Source organism: Cornus florida, unplaced genomic scaffold (genome assembly GCF_030987335.1).
Source record: "Cornus florida cultivar Cherokee Brave unplaced genomic scaffold, ASM3098733v1 CherokeeBrave_3.0.0_Hap2_Chr05, whole genome shotgun sequence".
Taxonomy (NCBI): Eukaryota; Viridiplantae; Streptophyta; class Magnoliopsida; order Cornales; family Cornaceae; genus Cornus; species Cornus florida.
In genome coordinates, this window is record NW_026775575.1 from 39,900,499 (window position 1) to 39,916,639 (window position 16,141).

Consider the following 16,141-nt stretch of genomic DNA (forward strand, 5'->3'; position numbering starts at 1 on the left):
GCAACTACACTACATCTACACTAAAGACATGAAATTTAACTAAGTAAGCTAAAGTTGTGGTACAATCCATTAAGAAACAAGTGTGAACCATCAAATAAATTGCAAGAGTGTTCAATTAAGCTCTATGTTTTGACCATCTCTAGATTAACTTCATCTATACACATAGACATGCATAAATTCCACTAAATCTAAAGAAAAGCATATGAATCATCCATTTTAGCGTACATAAACATATAGTTAGAAGTAGATAATCAATTAAAAGCTTTAATCCATACACATCAAGTAGAAACCACAAGATATATATAAATCCAATATCAAAACATTGTTACAAATAAATCCCCAAAAATATACAAAGAACTAAGTCTATGAAGCAAACTTAGGGGCTACTCTAGCCCCAAGTAGATGTCTAGCCACTCATTGAAGTAGTCATCCAACCCTCAAGGGCTATCTTCATGGTAGGAATGACCTCTTTCTTGATGGAAACCTTAGAAGGATGGAAGAACTCCTAAAATGTGTAAAAGCTCTCCAATCTCTAGCCTCCTCTCCAAGATAAAAATTACAAGTTATGAATAACAACTATGCTCTAAAAGTGGTTCTCAATCCTTATATAGGTAGGTCAAAATGTCACCCAATGGCCTGGGCTCGTACACCAAGGTCCCTCCAATGATTGCACCATGAGCCAACTTTTAATGAGCTGGAATCTTTTTTTTTTCAAACTTGAGGAAGTTCGATCGATCGAACTGTGTTGAGATGGATCGAATATGGCTAAGATCCATCGAATACTACAGAGATCGGTCATTCTTGCCTACGCCTTTTTGAATAAAGATAAATCTCTGAGATATTTTTGGGAAGAAGACAAAAGTGGTAGGTGGGTGGTAGGTGTGGATAAGATCAAATCATTTCGATCGATCTGGGAAATGTTGGATCGATCGAACTTGTTGGATTCTTTTGGATAAGGACAAAGGCTTTGATCCATCTTGAATTATTTAGATCGATGAACTTTCGATCAATCTGAGAATTGCTGAGATCGATCAAACATGATGAATTTCCACACTTTGCTTTAATCTGCTTCCACTTTGCTCATTTTTTCCATTCAGCTTGAGTTAACTTCTTTAATGTTCTTATTTGGCTGAATTGACTTATTTTTGGGATAAGCACCTAAAAAGGGCAATAACACAAAATTAGTATAAAATGAGAAAATAAGATAGATAAAGGTCCTAGAATACTTAAGCTTAAGGGGTTTAAATGCATACTTTTCAGCACTTATCACACCCCCAAACTTAAATATTGCTAGTCCCTAGCAATAAACTACAAAGTAAAGGAATGAAATGAACAAATATACAACTATGAATCTAAAAACTAATAAATGGATAACGCCACTTTCATAGGGAACACGATTGCATTTAACATATGCAACAAGCCTTTTAAACCCCTAGGTTATCCCTAGTGGACAAGTGAAGTCTCGTGAGGGTTTCCAAAAATGATACCCACAAACATTAAGCTCATTATCACTAAAGAGGTACCAATATTGCAAACAAGCATTGGGAGAAAATTACCTCAGGTATGCAATTTTTCAACTATTTCCAAGCAATCTCCCAAAATCTCAACATCAAGCAAGCAAGTATGGTCCTCCACACATCAAGAAAATGATCATGTAAATCAAAACAACTCTAGAATCCTTTTTGAGTGGACCGGCATCAATTATGTTGCTATCTAAGCCAACTAAAGAAATGATCACATCCTTACCCTCAAACTAGCACATAAATCTAGCACCGATTATCAAGACAAATAGTGGACCTTTTATTAAAGCTTTATTCATCTAGGTGCGCTTATTCTTTTCACTCGATATTTTTTTTCTGTTTTTTTTTTCTAATCCTAAGGATCAAAGATGGAAACATGGTACAATGTGTAGATCTATTAAGCTTTCTAATGATCCATGAGGTCGAGCGTTAGGTCAATGACTCCCAAACCAGACGGCTTTAGGGCATTAGGCATTCAAACACCCCTAAAGACTTACAAGCTCAAATCAACTAGGCTACAAATTAAAACAACCTCCATCTAATCATTTCCCACTTCTCACCTTTTGGAAGAAGTCCTCACTTTTTATTACTTTTGTAACTTTTCTTTTCTTCTTTTTTTTTTTTTTTTTTTCAAGTTCAATTATTAACCTAGAGTTTGGGCCCTCCACCTTTCAACGCGAGAAATTTAGTGCTTGATGAGGCTAGAATCCCGGCTACTCAATGAAAAGGGTTTGTTATCCATTTTTATCAAGATGAAAGCTTTCAATGCACTACTAACCCAATTGGGATATAACCAATTCAATAATCAACAAAGCATGTACCCCACAAATGAATGCTAGTGTGTGCCTGTGTTAGTGTAGAATCCTAGAGTGAATCTCAAAACAATCACAAAATTAGGATGATGTGGACAACAAATATAAGCATGATATCAATCTTTCAAAAAATTTACTCCTAAATAGCATCCATAAGGCATACAAGGAGTATTGGACTCTCAAGTCAATCAATTTTTAAATTTTAAGCAATATAGTCCTCAAAAGATCAAAATCATAGCTAGTCATGGACCAATCATAGAAATCCCTCAAATACACAAGTCATGCTCAAAATTTTGAATTGAAAGCAAATACTGAAAACAACACCCATTACCCCTAAACTTAAATGGCACAGTGTCCTCAATGTGCAAAGAGAACAAAGGAAAGAGTATACCAGTGCGGCTATGGCAAAGAATGGCCAGGACAGAAGTATCCAAAATGGGTGGTATAACCCTCCTAAACTTGAGATTAATTGTGGTCCTGGAAAGATGGCACTAGAAGAAAAGCTGATCAGATAACAAAGGGGATAATAATAGTGCACAGTGGACATGTAAGTGTAAATAGGATAATAAATGAATTAATGAGAGGGGAAATGGGTGGTCTTAAAAATTTCGGGCAGCACTCTCTCACTGAAGTCACTAGGATGCACCTGATACTGGAGTCAGTCACAGACAGATATATCAATAGTAGAATATGAAATCCAAAAGATCATGCATAAAATAGGAAAATAAGAACAGTATATGGTACATCACATAATAGGGCCGACAGACTGGCCGCAAAAATAATATAACTGTATCAAAAGAGCAAGAATGTATTACAGATATATAACATAATAAAAGAGAGGAATAAGATCAGGCAAATGAGGTAGGGCAAGTAGGGCGTGATCCCCTGATATCTTTAGATATGCCCTGCAGTGCAGTTAAGACATCGGAGTGGAGAGATGCCATATCTGACCGAAGAGAGACAACTGCGTCCTCCAAGGCCTGGATACGCTCTCCAAAGCCAGGTGCCGGTGCTAGAGCCTCAGGTACCACTGGATCAGGAAAATGATGTGCATCCTAAGCCTGCTCTGAGAAATGTAATGGTGACCCCGCTGGAGAGTGATGTGGGATCTCCTCTGCTGGAGGCTCCTGCTCTAAATCTATATCCATATGTACGGCAGCTGCCGGTGCGACTGCTGGATCGTCTGCTGCTGCTGCTGCCATCTCCTCCTCCTCAAGCTCCTCAGCTGCTAGAATAGCGTCCTCTACCAAACTCTTGATAAGAGCATTGTAGCTCTTATTCCACTCTTTCTTGCCATAATGGCAAGTTCCTGTCGCTGGATGCTCATCTGGGTGGAACAGATAGCGCTGATCTCGGAGAATCTGAGTGATAAGATGGCCAAATAGAATAAAAGTGGCCCGCCTGGGCTTGGCCTTGCTAATGTAGGTCGAGTACAATCTCATTATAACACTCCAGTAGAGTGCTGGCATAGATACCCAGTGGCTCGTATAGAATGAATATAAAGCAACCAGAAAGTCTGAATGCCTTTGGATCTTATGGCTCACCATAAATATGTTTCGGAAGAGTACTGAATCGTAGAACCAAAGGTCATCGGGCAGATAAGTCCGGGTGGCGAAAGTCTCGCCATCTACATAGTGGCCAGTCAGTGCCACGGCTATGTCTGCGTAAGAAGGCCTCCACTCCAAGATAGGATAATGAACATCAAGAGGGCAAACATGCGGGCATCGAGAAGATCTAGCAAGAATATCAACTGTAATCCAGATGGGGTGGCCATCAATGGTAGTGTGCAGCTCTGACAGGTTACTCGAGGCCGACCTGAGGTTCTGGTTGAACAACCGAACAAGATTTAGGTAAACTGGATATCTGACTAGGGCCAAAATAACTGAAATGCCCCTCCGGTCAATATCATCATAGGCAGGCCGGGTTAGGAGATACCGGGAGAAGAAGACAATGTCAAATACTGACTCATGCGCCACCTCAAGGCGTGAGTATCTCCTGGTAGGTCTGTCACGGACCTGGCCTGGCTGTGCCGGTGGTGGTAAGGGAGAAGGTATATGCGCAGTCTCAGCTGTAAAAGATGATGCAGAGGCTGAAGACTGTAGTCTAGAGTCGGTTGATAGGGACTAAGCTAGAGCTAACTGCTCAGCCTCATCAACCTGTTCTGGAACTGGCTCTGGAATGGGGACCTGAACATGAGATGATCCTGCCTGCTCCTCTACTCGCTGCCTCACTCGGCATGGATAATACCTACGGGTAACAGTCTTTACCCTAGCCATGGCATGCAAAACAGAACGAAAAACACTTACAATATAAGTTAGTACTGGCATAAAAAAGTGAAGCACAGTATATAGAAACATGTATGTCAAATAAGATAAATAACTCAGAATAATAATCATAAATCTATGCAAGTGATGATGCAGCCGAATAAACAGTGACCAAGTGAAACAAGCTAAACAAGATAAGTATAGAATGCATCCAACATGGAAAACACAGGCATTGGGCATAAATAAGATAGCATGGAACAAAAAAAAATGGTGTGTGAAGTGTATAGGTAAATCTGTGAGGTTCAATCAATCTGGAAAAAAATGAGATCAATTCAAGTTGGATCGATCTGGACTTAAGTGAGATCGAACTTTACCAGATCGATTTGAGAAAAATAGAGATCGATCGAACTCTGCAACGAATGCAAACAGTCACAGATCTATAACGTGGATGGCATGGGGGCACCCAAGCAAGCTTATGGGGCCCTCTCACTCAACAACAACACAATATGGGTCACTTGTCAACTCAAAATCACATTCGGAATCAAATATATACACAAATCTATATACATATATATACACATATATATACATGCTTCATCAAGTCAAAAATGGCAAGAATCAAACATGGGAAGCTCAGATCTAACCTGGCAACATCAAAAATATATGATTGAAACTCAAAAATGGAAATGAAACACAACTTACCCAAACTAGCGAGAGAAGTGGATCAAAGGAGAGAGAGATGAGATCTAAGATGAGGAAGAGAGATTCGAGGCCTTGGGAAGCTTGCCAGAGAGTTTGTCGGAGCTGAGAGGGATAAGTGTTGTAGTGGCGAGGGTTGAAAGTCTGAGATCGATTTACAAATCGATCAAAATGACCCTAGGGTTTTATTTTAAAAACTAGTCCCGACAAGTTCAATTGATCTGGAAAAATCTTAGATCGATCAAACATAAATCGATCTTGAAAGAACACAGATCGATCTATGCTTCAAATGACAAAGTATTTTTGAAATTTTTTCTTTTTTTTTTTTTTTTTTGGATTTTTGAAGACTGAAAATATTTTTTGGATTTTTTTTTTTTAAATTAAAATTCAAAAGTCAAATCAAAGTCAACAAAGGGGGTACAGATCGATCTGAAAGATACTTCGATCAATCGAACAGGTGAAAACCTGCAGACAAGTTCGAATGATGCACAGAGAGGCCTTTTTCATAAATCTCAAAAAATTTCTAAGTGTGGAGTGAAGATCGATCCAAGAAAAAGTTGGATCGATCTAGGAACTTTCAGATCGATCCAAGAAAATTTTTTATCAATACACAGCGAGCTGATTTATGCAGAAAAATTTCGATCAATGGAACAAAGAAATGATTAGATGCAGGAAGGGATGTTCGATCGATTGAACCTCTTTTGAGATCGATCAAACTAGAATAAAAAGCCTATTTTCATAATGAAAGTGCATGCATTCTCAATCATAGTTCCTATCAATGTGTATAAACCCCAAAACATTATCTAAACGACGCAAGAAATGAAATGCAAAATAGGAATGAGGGAGGAATAGGGTTGTAAACCCTACGAAACATGTACTAGTCTTTAACGTCTCTAGCAAGACGTTGGGCTCTTTTAGCCCGGATCAAATATCTTGTTATGCAACCCCTCCTTGATGGGGTGAATGGATTTTTGAATCCCACCCAACAAATTGCTCCCTAAGGAACTCATTGGATTTGATTCAAACGACATTGACGTTCCTTGGTTAAAATAACTCTTGGGCTTCCATGCCCTTGGAACACTTGACTTCAATACAACTTTCTGTGCTTTCAAGTTGGTAAACAAATCATGGAAATATTCAACATCAAGTAAAGACTTAACTTCATCAAATTCATGGTTTACACACTCCTCTACAACACACACTTCTTCATGTTGGTCCATTGAATTCGGGGTTGGGTTAAAAATGTTCTACTTCACTTTCATATGCCCAAATGAGATTTTCATTATCCCCATCCTACAATTGATGTTGGCATTTGAAGTTGCCAAGAAAGGACGGCCAAAAATAACAGGAATTTGGCTTTCAAGATTTGGAACCAGTTCCGTGTCAATGACAACAAAATTGACCGGGAAGAAGAACTTATCAATTTCAATCAAAACATCCTCAATGATACCCTTAGGCTTTTTGATTGATCGGTCGGCGAGTTGTAAAACTACTGACGTCGGTTTCAAGTCTCCTAAGCCTAATTTGATATATACCGAGTATGGAAGAAGGTTAACACTTGCTCCTAAGTCTAAGAGAGCCCGATTGATGACGTGATCACCAATAATGCAAGAAGTATGAGGTGAACTGGGGTCTTTGAACTTTGGGAGGGTGTTATGTTACAAAATAGAGCTCACTTGTTCGGTCAAGACCACTTTTCTTGGTGTTTGGCTTTTGTTCTTCCTCTTTTGGGTGTAAAGATCTTTCAAGAACTTGGCATAAGCCTGAATTTACTTAATTGCATCCAAAAGCGAGAGATTAATCTTCACTTGCCTAAACATTTTAATGATTTCATTGGTCTTGGTCTTTTGTTTATCAAGATAAATGGATCCTTTTAAAGCATCCGGAAATAGAGCTCTTGGCTCAAAAACTTTTTCAAAATTTTTCTTTGAAACATCATCAACACAAGAATTTTTCAAGTCCTTTTTCAAATCATGCTTTGATTCATCTTTCAAATCATTTTTCAATGCTTTCTCAATATAATGATCATGCACATACAATGAAGGAAGAATAAAATGTGAAACGGGACGGGTGTCAACTTTTGATTGCACCGGTTCACTCTCTTCATTGAACATACCTACTTTGTTGTCCACAATCTTCCCACTCCTCAAGGTTGTCACCGCATTGACATGCTCAATTGCGGGACCTTCCGATGAGGAATGAGTCTCCACAACACATTATTGCTTTGGTGGTGCATTCAAAGGCATTTTCCCTTTATCTCTAACATTTAAAGTACTAGTTATTTGCCCTACTTGGGTTTCTAGCTTAGCAATGGATTGAGAGTGAGAATAAAGCAATTGAGTGTTCGCCTCTAGAGTGCCTAAAGCGGTCAAAACTTTTTTCTTCAAAAGCAGGACTCCTAGAGTTTCCTTGAGAATAAGATGGTTGATTAGGAAAATGAGAATTAGAGAATTGGTTTCCATGTGATTGAAATGATGATGATCTAAAACCTTGGGAACCTTGGCTTTGCATTGGAGGTGGGACATACTTCCCTTGAAAACCACCTTGGGGAGGGTTTGAGCCTTCCCCTTGGCTTTTCCAAGAAAAGTTCGGATGGTTCCTCCAACTTGGATTATAATGATTGCCATAGGGATTATGCCCTTGGTTAGCAAAAAAGTCATTTGTTTGATACCCCTAGGATCTGAGACACAGGTTGATCAAGCCCAGGTCCAAACCCGAGGGAATATCAAACAATTAATATTTTAAAGTGAACACGGAATACAAAGTGATTAAAGAAATAATATAATGAGCTGAAAGAAACTAAAATAAAAATCCTTTAATATTAAATATACTTAAATCCCAATAATCCAAAACAACCTCCATAAGTTAAACAACTCAGGAATCCATCTCTAGTGGACCCCTAATAAAAATCCCAAACTGAATAAAAGTAAAACTGAAGATAAAATCCAAATCCAATATCTGGAAAGAAGTCCTACATCATCGGTAGAATGGAAGATCGTCTCTGCTCAGCACGAATAAGCTCAAGCCTATAACTGACATACACCTGAAAAATAGGAGTGAGTCAGGCCCACGAATAAGTTTTATCCTACTACAATCCAAGCAAAGACTCGATACGCCTATACACTCTAACCAACTCAACAATAACAATATAATCCGTGTCTATATATATATATATATATATATATATCCACACTATGGACTCTTATTGGACTATGATACGGGTCTCAACCTTAGTAAAAGGTAACATGCAAAACGCACCTGAGTGGGCATGACTACCTAAGCCTAACAGGGTATACCTCAACCAGCATAGCCAGCTACGCGTCCTAATGCATATATGCTCCCTAACCGTTGACTCTAAGACTCAAGCTCACGTCACGGTACCATAATAATATATTTAAAATCCATTCACATTCATCCATAAGAAATCCAGTAAGTCGTTCAGCTTATTCAACCGTACAAACTTAAGTCGTTCAGCTTATTCAACCGCACAGACTTATACATAAGGAGGATTCTATTTTTATAATCCGTTCCCTTATTCCAAAGTAGGTAGGACTTAGCAATTTGAACTAATCCAAACCTAGTATGTCACCGTCCCATACCAGTACATACAATCCAATCCATCCAACAATTGATTGAATACATAACCAATGCACATAGCAACTGAACCATAATAAGCATAAATAGAAATATAGACTAACATACTTACTTCAGTAACTGATAGATCAAAATAATAAGACATATCAATTAATTCCATGATGAACATAAATTAAATAGATAAGCATCATGTTTATCCCATATCTCCGTTACAAATTATCTTATTCTGAGCATACAGAAAATTTATTCTCCTTGTCCATAAATCCATGCCAAGTATAATAATAACCATATTAATTATCATGCTTGTCATTGTTAATAATATCATATTAATCAATTTTCCATTTACAGAGAATAAATAAATCAAGGTTCAATAATTTAACATTCCTCTGCACTGAAATAAAACAATTTCCGTCAAGACTTACCAGTGTTCAAGCTATAAACTCCTACTGGTTTATTAAGCATTAATCCATTCTCTTAAGTGTTAACTAGACTTAGAACATCTCAAAACACCCAAGGATAGCTTCCTCTAGAATCAGAAAATCCCAAAATCCGAGTTCCGCAGCCCATACAGTCGCAGAAAAAAGAAAAACTGACGAGACCTTAAAAGAGCCGCCTCCAACCAAGTTTGAGCCGCCTCTAACCAAGTTGGAGCTGCCTCCAAACAAGATGGAGCCGACTCCAACCCACTTGGAGCCACCTCCAAGTCCATTTAGAGCCGGCTCCATGATTCCATGGAGCCGCCTCTTCCCCTTCTCCTCCTCTCTGCTTGTTTTCGTCCCCTGTGTCTATTCCGGCGACGTCCAGTTTGTCTGTCCTTCTAACCTAAGGTTAAAAAGTTCTAAACTAAACTCTAAGGTGTTCCAGAGACCATTAACCTCTTTGTCTAGTGACCAACAATGATTTAAACCCGAATTATACATTAAGGATTCAATACAGACAATCTACAGTTTGCAAACGCTTATTGTTTAAACAATTCAAACACTGTAATCCAGATTACTTCTAGCAGTCTCCAACAGGTTTCAAACTATTTAAACTCTTAAAACACCAATTGACATGAATTTAAAACAGAAGTTATGCAAAGAGGAAATTTAAACCAACAATACACATCTTGCAACCACGTCCAGTTTAAAAACTCAGACATGCATACTAGTTGAATTTTAAACTTTATATGATCCTAGAATTGTATTAGAGATGCAAAGAACATGAGTCTAAGGAATAAAGATATGATTAGAACTTGCCTTTGAGACTTTTGTTCAAAATCTCTACGTTGTCTTCAAAAGTTCCTGCGATTCCTACTGAAATCCCTCATCTGTTCTTTCTCTACTTCCACAGACGTGAATAGGGTTCTAAAACCCTAGGCCTAACTTCATGACGTATATTTATATGTTTACACCAAACCCTAATTTAATTCAAACCCTACACTAAATCCTTAGTTGGCCCATAGAAAACTCAATTAATGAATTATGTCAGCTATATACGTGATCATAAAAGATCCCTAATCTAAATCATTAAATGAAAACAAATAATTAAATTAAAATAGTGTTTCAAAGAAATAAAAATTATGTCATTTAAACAACTTACTAATTTAAAATTAAGTGAAATAACTCAACTAATTCACATAAGTCAAATAATTCAAATAATTCAAGCGATTCAAGTAATTCAAATAATTCAAATAAATAATTAAATAATTAAAAATTAAATTAAAACAATAAATTAAATATTAGGACTATCCTTTTGAAATTAGAGGTATCACACAATTGGAAGTAGAATTTAACACACTAGAACAAGTCATACATGATTCATTAGATGCACGATGATGAAATGATTAGGGGAGGAAGACATTTGATTCGCTGAAGTGTGGTTAATCAAAAATTGATCAAACCTTTGAGATAAGGATTTCAGCTCGACGGCTATATCATTGGAGTTGTCAACTTGATACAATCCAACATTCTTCCTTCCACCTAGATTTCTACCATTTTTAAAAGATAAGGACCTATGCATGGAATTTTCACTCATACTTTCATACAATTTCCATACATCATTTTTATGCTTATCAAGATAAGAACCGCCCATAGATGCATTAACTATACTCTTGTGATTATCCGGTAAACTTTCAAAGAAGTATTGAACTAATTACCACTTAGGTATGTCATGATGTGGGCACTTCCTAAGTAAGTCATTAAATCTTTCCCATACCTCATGAAACATTTCCCCATCCCCTTGATAAAATTCACGAATTGAAGTTCTCATGGCATTGGTCTTTGATACCGGGTAGTACTTCTTCAAGAACTCTTGTTGCATTTCTGCCCAAGAAGTTATCGAAAAAGGCCTAAAATTGTTAAACCAATATTTTGCCTTGTTTTTGAGGGTAAAAGGAAAAAGTTTGAGTCTTAACACTTCTTCTGGCATGTCCGTGTATTTCACTGTGGAACACACTTCAAGAAACTTATCCAAATGCTTATAGGGTTCTTCACTTGGAAGTCCATGATAGTTATGAAGCATTTGAATGGTTTGTGGTTTGATTTCACAGTGATGTGCTATAAATGGAGGCAATTGAATGCAAGTGGGTGCATTATATTCATTAGGCACATAATGGTCTCTTAAAGCAAGAGGGGGATTTACAACCGGTGGTGCTACTCGAACACCGTGGTTAGCTTGAACCATAAGAGGTTGTGGAGCAAAGATTGGTTGAGGCATTCCTAATGGAATTTGGCCTTGTTGTTGTGGTGGAATAAATGTTCTAGGCATGCCTAATGGTACTTGAATGTTTTCATGATGCACATTAGGGTGGAGGATGCCTTGTTGGTCTATGTAACCAAGGTCTTCCACATGATCATTATTTTGCTCCTCCATTGATAAAATGGAGTGATGAGAACTACCTCTTCCCCTAGGATTACGAATAACCGATTTAAGATGAAAATTAAGAGGGACAAGAGTAGGATTCAATGACCTACGACCATGCATGCACTAGCAAAATAAATAACAAGAAATAAGCAAGTAACAAAAACTTTGCCCCACAACAAATCAATCAACAAAACCTCCACATACACTGATCTCATACTCCCATGCTTGAACAACATGCAAGGAAAAGTAAATTGCCTCCACGCGGACTCACGATTTATCTAAGAAATGAAAAACAAGCCTCCACGCGGGCCGACGATTTAACTAGAGCTTGAGTTAGAAAGATCTCACAAAGGGTCCTTAAGCAACTTTAATTTAATTTTCAACTTTCTAGCCTTGCTTTGCAGATTTTTTTTTTTTAGTCCTTTTTGTGCTTAACTTAGCTCCTTGTTTTAAATTCTCCTTTGCTCAACTTCCTTCACTCAATGCACCTAGTCAATCAAGAACAAATACAATAAGTAACGAAGAAAAAAATAAAGAAAAGACACGATCAAAAGAGTACTAATTCCTATTTGTTTCCAAAACACGGCGTAGCCAATTGAATCCCTGGCAACGGCGCTAAAAACTTGGTGTGTGCCATACCGATACACCAAAAGTTTGCAAAATGATATGAACTAAGAGTGTGAGTGTGCAATGTGGCCAAGTTTTAAATTTGTAAAAGCCACCACTACCTCTAACTAAAAATATAGCTAGCGTGAGTAGGGATCGTCCCAAGGGATTTATGGGTGCCTTTGTGATGGAAACAATAAATAGGGTTAGTAGGTCAAGTGATCAAAGATTGGTTGGTTAAGCTATTATGAAAATGAAATTAAAGTCAACAAAATTTAATGATTAATAAAGTAGAGAAAGATATAGAGGGGAGGACTTGGGGTACTAGAGCTCACCACTAAGTTTGACTTCATTAGACACTAGCAATTGTATATTAATGGGGAAATTGACTTGTAACTTGTGTCTGTGTGTGTAACATTAATTGAAACTAGGCATGGATGGCAAATAAGCATAGATTGTCAAGCCAAATCAAATGGAAAGCACAATCTATCAAATGAGACCAAAATCCATTCAATGAAACCACAATTTATGCACACACAACTATCTAAAAACATACACCAAATGCATTCATAAATATGGAACACCAATAAACAAGAGTAGATTGTCCACCTATCTATGAATTTAAAGCAACTACACTACATCTACACTAAAGACATGAAATTTAACTAAATAAACTAAAGTTGTGGTACAATCCATCAAGAAACAAGTGTGAACCATCAAATAAATTGCAAAAGTGTTCAATTAAGCTCTATGTTTTGACCATCTCTAGATTAACTTCATCCATACACATAGACATGCATAAATTCCACTAAATCTAGAGAAAAACATATAAATCATCTATTCTAGCATACATAGACATATGGTTAGAAGTAGATAATCAATTGAAAGCATTAATCCATACACATCAAGTAGAAACCACAAGATATATATAAATCCAAGATCAAAACATTGTTACAAATAAATCCCCAAAAATATACAAAGAACTAAGTCTAGGAAGCAAACTTAGGAGCTACTCTAGCCCCAAGTAGATGTCTAGCCACTCATTGAAGTAGTCATCCAACCCTCAAGGGCTATCTTCATAGTATAAATGACCTCCTTCTTGATGGAAACCCTAGAAGGATGGAAGAACTCCCAAAATGTGTAAAAACTCTCTAATCTCTAGCCTCTTCTCCAAGATAAAAATTACAAGTTATGAATAACAACTATGCTCTAAAAGTGGCTCTCAATCCTTATATAGGTAGGTCAAAATGTCACCCAATGGTCTGGGCTCGTACACCAAGGTCCCTCCAATGATTGCACCATGACCCAACTTTTAATGAGCTGGAATCTATTTTTTTTCTGACTTGAGGAAGTTCGATCGGTCGAACTGTGTTGAGATCGATCGAACATGGCTAAGATCCATCGAATGCTACAGAGATCAATCATCCTTGGCGGCACCTTTTTGAATAAAGACAAATCTCTGAGATACTTTTAGGAAGAAGACAAAAGTGGTAGGTGGGTGGTAGGTGTGGATAAGATCAAATCATTTCGATCGATCTGGGAAATGTTGGATCGATCGAACTTGTTGGATTCTTTCAGATAAAGACAAAGGCTTGGATCCATCTTAAATTGTTTAGATCAATGAACTTTCGATCGATCTGAGAATTGCTGAGATTAATCGAACATACTGAATTTCCACACTATACGTCAATCTGCTTCCACTTTGCTCCTTTCTTCCATTCAGCTTGAGTTAACTTCTTTAATGCTCTTATTTGGCAGAATTGACTTATTTTTGGGATAAGCACCTAAAAAAGGCAATAACACGAAATTAGTATAAAACGGGGAAATAAGATAGATAAAGGTCCTAGAATACTCACGCTTAAGGGGTTTAAATGCGCACTTTTCAGCGTTCTTCAAAGTGGATTTTTGCTTCCTCCACTACAGTTATGTTATAGCCCAAACAGTGTTTGAAACATCGTAAAACACCATTTTCCTGTTTCAAGTTTTGGCCCAAATTTTGAAAGTTGTTCTGACACTGTTGAAAGCAACACAGGCCTCCCCAAACATGTTTTGGGCCTCAATAATGGTACTGTAGCGGGCCTGGAGTAAGAACACTTAGACCGAAACAGATACCAAACAGGCCTAAAATACATATACAATTAGCTAACATAAATTAATTTAATCAATTCAAATAAAATAATTAAAGAAAATAATTAATCAATTAAACACACAATTAAATATAAAAGCAATTAAGCAAATAGTCACAAAATTAAATAAAAATACAATTAAAATAATTAAATAAATTTCAAAAAATTAGGGGTATTATAATATTTTACATGAAAAATTAATATTTTATTGGGGGCAAACTAGACATTTCAATTATTTTAGGTTGTGTTTGGATCCTAAATCTGACAAGGGTTGTCATTGCTCAAAAAGTTGTTAAGTTGTATTTACCTGTAATAAATCCAAACCACAGGGTCTCAGTGTAAATTACTCAAAAATAATCATAGGGACAAAAACTTCTCATTTTCCTGTTTTCACTTTCTTTTTACTCACTTTTAAATGAAATATGAGAATATGATAGGGCATTTATAAAATGACTAGCAAAATTCACGTTCAATGCATGTGATGAATTAATCATTAAAGGCAAAAGTGTGAAATACCCCCCTGTTTTTTCAGCAAATGAGCAAACTTGAATTTGCAAAATTCCCTAAATACCCCCGAAGAGGAGAAATAGTTGCAAAATCCCCCAACAAGTTTTTGTTTTATTATTAATTGCTTAAAGCCTTCTAACCCAGCAAACGAGTGGTTGTTATATATATATATATATATATATCTCCTATTCATCCCCATTGTGGAACGTAGAACCAAATCTAACACACACACACACACATATATATATATATGCCTATAAAGGATCAAGAAGTTTTTATATCTATCTATTTTTTATTCTTGTTATATTTATAATATATATTTATTCCTGTTATATTTAAAGGTAGTATCTTAGTATCATACATCTATCTATTTTTTATATTTATATATCTCTTACATATTTATTTAAATTTTCTTGCTTATTATTATTCCTTCAGTGCTTGTATCACTTCGATCAGTTGTCCAGCTAACATATATTTAAATTTTATTATTTATTATAATTCATTCAACAATTATGTCACTTGAGTTGCCAACATTGAATACTACTTACATAGTCGAAGTGTAAGCATTTTATTTATGGAAAAAAAAAAAAAAAAAAAGTATAAGCATTTTTTTAAATTATTTAGATACTTTTCATTGATTTAAATTATTTAATATGAATTAAAACAAAAATTAATACTTTTTAAAGCTAAATTATATTTATTAAAATTTTTCCTAAATCACAAGTCTTTTCCTTTTCTCAATACACATCATTTGGTACACTTATGATTATTTCGATCTATATACATTTTCATTGATTTTAAATTATTTTCTATGAATTAAAATCAAGAATTAATACCTTTCAATGCTAAATTACATTTATTAAATTTTTTTTTTCCAAATACACACACACACACACACACACGTATATTACACGTATACTTTTCTATACAATAATTTGAATGAGTTATAAAATACTATACATTAAATATTTTCTTAACAACAATTATTATAATTTTTAATTCCTATTCAGTTTGGAATTCTAAAAAACATTAAATCGTGTCTCTACTTTGTATCTGTTGTAATTATTTTTATTTAACTACTTGATATCTGTACTATTATTAAATGTGTTTCAGTGTTTTAGTATTTCAGTATTTATTTATTAATTGATATAAATTCTATAAAACTCAAA

At 36.0% G+C, this 16,141-nt stretch overlaps 1 pseudogene; it reads left to right on the forward strand.

Annotated features, from left to right (window-relative positions):
- Positions 1 to 11,035: 11,035 nt before the first annotated feature.
- LOC132310826 (small nucleolar RNA R71) lies at positions 11,036 to 11,134 on the forward strand (annotated as a pseudogene).
- Positions 11,135 to 16,141: the final 5,007 nt, after the last annotated feature.